Source organism: Caretta caretta, chromosome 9, assembly GCF_965140235.1.
Source record: "Caretta caretta isolate rCarCar2 chromosome 9, rCarCar1.hap1, whole genome shotgun sequence".
Classification (NCBI taxonomy): domain Eukaryota; kingdom Metazoa; phylum Chordata; order Testudines; family Cheloniidae; genus Caretta; species Caretta caretta.
In genome coordinates this window covers 5445207-5449949 of record NC_134214.1, presented here as the reverse complement: position 1 = coordinate 5449949, position 4743 = coordinate 5445207, and the positions used below count along the sequence as shown (strand labels likewise).

The 4743-nt window shown below is 53.7% G+C and overlaps 1 pseudogene; it reads left to right on the top strand.

Moving 5' to 3' along the window:
- Window positions 1-308: 308 nt before the first annotated feature.
- Window positions 309-4340, top strand: LOC125643207 (receptor-transporting protein 3-like; annotated as a pseudogene).
- Window positions 4341-4743: the final 403 nt, after the last annotated feature.

Below are 4743 nucleotides of genomic sequence, written 5' to 3'. Positions count from 1 at the left end.
TGGCAGCAACGTGGCAGCACCACCCTATGGAAAGGGAGATAGATGCCTGCCGGAGGGAGTCAGTGCGGCAAAGCCAGCTGGGATACAGCGGGACGCAGAGCCCTGTCCACGTGGGGAGCCCTGTCCCAATCTGCGGAGCCCTGTCCACGTGGGGTGGCTGTGTGTGTACGAGGGGGCGAGAAAGCTGCGGACTTCCAGCAGGGATGTGTGGTCCCCGGGCTGAATCTGGAGTTGATCCCTGTGGGCAGGGCAGTCCTGCAGACCGGCAGCACGTCAGCTCCCCTTTCAGTTTCGTTTCTCACAAGCCCTGAGCTTGGTTCCACACCCAGGGTCCTGAGTCTGTAGCAAGGAGGCAAAGGAGCCTGCCTGTGCGAGGCTGTTCCTCAGAGCAGGAGGGGAAGGTTGCAGACCCGGGAGCCCCCCCATCCCCCCTTAAATAAGTCACATTCCTGGTTCAGACAGTAAATGCTGCTGCTCAAGAGAGGCTGTAAAGGGGAAGGTGAGAAGATGAAGGCCTGGCAGCGGATGTTTGATCAGAAGATGGCATGGGAGAAGCCAGACGACACCTGGTCTCTCACTGTGGAGGATAACCTCCGTCCTCGAAACCCAGAACGCGGATGGCGCCTATACTAGCAGAGAAAAGCATTCGCCAGGTGAGGGGGAGCAGACAAACTGGGCCGTGAATGAGGCGCAAAGGCATGGGTGACGCGGGAACCCCGCCTTTGGGGAGGCTAGCCCCCCGTTCCTGTCCCTTTCTCCTCCCTTGCCTGCCAGAGCCCTGAGCCCCCTCCCCGCCCACTGTGGCAGGAGGAGCCCCGGGCAAACCATCCTGAGCCCTGGCCACCGGCCCGAGCTGAGCCGCCGCTGGCTTTGGGGGAGATGGGGAGTGAGGACGGGGCCTTGGGGTGGAGCGTGGGTGATGCCACAGCCTGGGTTTAGGTCGTCTCCCCCGGCCTATCATACCAGCCACCCATGCTCTAAGGTGAATTTCTCCCGGCATTAGTTTTAGTGGGGAGCGAAGCAGGGAGGGCAGGTGAGAGATTTGGGACTAGCTGCGATTGAACGATCGATTGGGCTAGTCCTTGTGTTCGCTGCACACACGTGTAAAAGGGATTTAGCTGTACGGCACCTAGCTATTAGTGTTGATGAGTCACCGTGAGGGCACTAAATATTTGCCTCCTGTTAATTAGCATTTTCCACCACTGTCAAAGTCTGTAGAGCAGGAAATTGTGACTCCCCCCTCTCACAAGTGGAAATGATGTCGTGGTTAGAGCAAGACGGCATATTTAAACAAATTCCCTTGAATTTCCATCCGTAGTTTAGCAAACAAGCAGAAAGCTGGCGGAAGCAGTGAATTTACTGTTGCAGGATATATGCAGCCTTCAATTTCATAACTGACCACAGAACAAAGACAGTCCTTGCCCCAAAGAGTTTACAGTCTAAGTATAAGACAAGAGACAACAGATGGATACAGACAGCATCAGGAAAAATTTAGCCAGTATTGGTCAGTGTGATAGGCAGCGGTCAAGACAACCGTGCTCTGCTTGCTGGCTATGAAGAGAAGGAGAGAGGAAAACTGTGGAATAAATGATTCCAAATGAATTTTTTGCTCATCTCTCGTTATGGGCGAGAGACTGATCCACAGATGCAAACAAATTCTGATTGGAGGCTGCTCCTTAATGAGCCTAGACTTCAGCTGTAAATTGGAAGGTGCCTCAGTTCTAGGCTCAGTCCTGCTCGGAAGGGTTCATTAGAAACCAGTTGGAAAGCTGCAGGGGGTGTGCTGCATGAAATGTGACCCCCGGGCATGCTGAACCCATGTAGAGGAAGGGACTATTCTCCCCAGCGAAACCCGAGGCGGAACGGGGGCTGGGTTTTACTCTGATTGTTTAGTAAGTGGAGTCTTTGCCCATCTAGAACTAGGGGCGGAAACTTAATTGCATTGGAGCTTTCCTCTGGGGAAGTTCTTTGAGTTGGCAATGTTTGTAGAAAGGTCTGGATATTATGGGCAAAACTCCCATTCAGTCCAACTGGAGCCGGCTTTGAAACCCAATATGTTGAATTTGTAGGGTTTTCGACCGGACAGTCCGGTCAAAAAGGGGACCTGACAGTGTCTGGTCAGATCTACTGACCAGACACCCCAAATCCCGTTGCTGCGAGCAGGGGAGGCGGGGAGGCGCTGGGTCATCACCCTCTCCAGCCCCTGCTCAGCTGGTGCCACCTCCTCCCTTCATCGGGCAGCTGCAGCTCCCAGCCCCGGCTCCACAAGCGAGTCCCTCCTGATCTGGGGGGTGTGGGGGGGGGAAGAGGAGTGGATGGAGGCAGGGCTTTGGGGGGGAATAAGTGGGGCAGGGGTGGGGCCTCAGGGGGAAGAGGCGGGGAAGGGGAGGCTCTGGCACGTCTGCTGGAGTGTTCAGTTATTAACTATTACCAAGCTGGCAACCCTATGAATTTGTCCAACACTTTGCTGCATGATCCTTCAGAGGGGCAGGTGAATGTGAGTGAATGCTGTTATGACTATGCCATACAGGGACTTGATCCTGCAGAGTGCTGAGCGCTGCTGGGAGGTGCTTGCATGGACAGCAACAGGGTTTGGGGGTGCTCAGCACCTTGCAGGATCAAGCCCAATGTCAGTGGATGAGTCTTTCTCAGCATTAAGTTTGGGGGCTGGCGTGGGCGGCGGGTTAAATGTCCTTTCCTTTCCCCCTGTAGGTTTCAGTGCTCAAGCTGTGCCCATCACTGGCCATCGGCTCAAGTGCTCATTCTCTTCCACATGCACCTGGACTGGAGCCAGGGCCAGGGCCAGGTAAAGATGAGGGTCTGTGGGCAGAAGTTAAGAAGTGCCATGGAGCGAAGTTTGAGACACCCACGTTCAGCCAGGAGAACATTGAGAGGATCCTGGACGACTTGGTGCTGAAGATCCGTGAGAAATGCTACCAAGAGTTCATCAAAAACCGTGATTTAGCTGGCCCCATAGTCGAAGAAGATGTGGAAGGGCCACATGACACGACCCATTGTGAGGCATGTGCTCTGGGGATCTGTTATCTGTTTACCTACAGATTCGTTATCCCTGCTTCTCTGCCTGCAACTTCTCAGCCTGGCCAGCTGGCTTGGCGGGGAACAGACACAGAGAGCGACTGGAAGCTCTTGTGTTATATGTTACCAGTTCTGGTTGCTTTGCTCATCCTTGCTGTGCTTTTTGGTGGGAAGTAGGAAATTCAGTGCTCAGAATGGTTCCCTAATATTATCCACATGGGTTGCTAATGCACCTTCCCTTTTTCACGGAGAAAAAAAAATCTGGCTCAAGCCGTTTGCCTGGGAAATCACCATATGCTTAATGTTACCATGAAATGCTCTAGAGAGACTGATAATGTCCATTTGTAATGCACCAGGGTAATAAACAGGGACTGTAAAAAAAACTGGCCTCCTCAAAAGCAGGAGGGCACATTATGCCCCCTCTTGTTGACACCTGTGCCCCCCTCTGTGGGTCTGATCCAGTGCCCAGTGGAATGAATGGAAAGACTCCCACTGACTCCAGTGGGCATTAGATCGGGCCCTGTGCCCCTGTCAGATACTCTCTATGCCTTGTACCCCCTGAGAGGGGAAGGGTAGGACCCCAGAGGGGGCTTTGCTGCCCCAGGGGAGGCTGGACTTGAGAGTAGCTGCTCTTGTGTGCAAGATGCATCCTGGATCATCTGCAGAACTGGAGGACCACTCCCCGATCCCTTCTGGGGTGGCGGGAGGGGTAAACGCCAGGAGCCAGAGGAGCCATGTAGCTCCATTGGCTGCAGTGAAGCTATGCTGATTTCACCAGCTGAGCATCTGGCCCGAGGAGTTAATCTATCCCCTGATAACTTGTCCCCTTCCATGGGAGTGGGGCTGATGTAGGTCTAGATTTGAGTAGAGTCCCCAGTGGAGGAGCTTGGCACTAAAGCAGGCCAGAAGCATGGACCATGTTCACAGGACAGCGAGTTTAGATCCTTAATTACAGCCCTCTTGGGCATTACATACCTGGGTGTTTGCATGGCAGGAAACGAGGGGTTGCTTATCAATCATTGGTCCCATCCTGCTTTGCAGCGTGCTTTTCCTTCTCTCGAACAGAATCCTGGGCAGAGCCGTGGCCTGAAGATGAAGGAGTTTCTTGGCTTGGTTTATACGTAACACGGAAAAGGCAACTCCGTCTGCGTCGCTGTTGAAATACGGCCCCCGCTGAATTTTAGTGCGTCTGCAATAGAAGGGCCTGTTCTGGATAGAGCAGTTCCTCCTCCTGCTTCCTGTATTTTCCATGTTAATAGACCAATACTTAGCTTTGGTATTTTGTCCTGATTGTATCAGTTCAATAAAGCATCACATTTAAATTGAAATATCAGTGGAAGCAGGGGAGCTTCCCTCTCTGCTGAAGTGTGGAGTGACCCCTACACCCTTTGGGGAGGCAGGCGTTCACCCAGCAATTGCCCTGGTGCACAGATCTATCCTAGTACCTTCATTAGCAGGGGCAGCACCCCAGGGTCATTGCAAACCGTAGCCATTCAGTGGGAGTGTAACAGAAATCCCAGATGCCTGAGAGGAAGCTCTATGTCCATCCAACACTCAAAGCCTCCACAATCCCTCCAGCCTCAGCGCCTCAGTCCCGGGTTCGGGCACATTCTGAGGTGCAGGGCAGGCTGACGGGGCCACACGCCCTGGGCTTGCCCCACCATCCCTCCCAGCTCTGGTTGGGCTGGGTTTGTCCAGCCAGCAGAC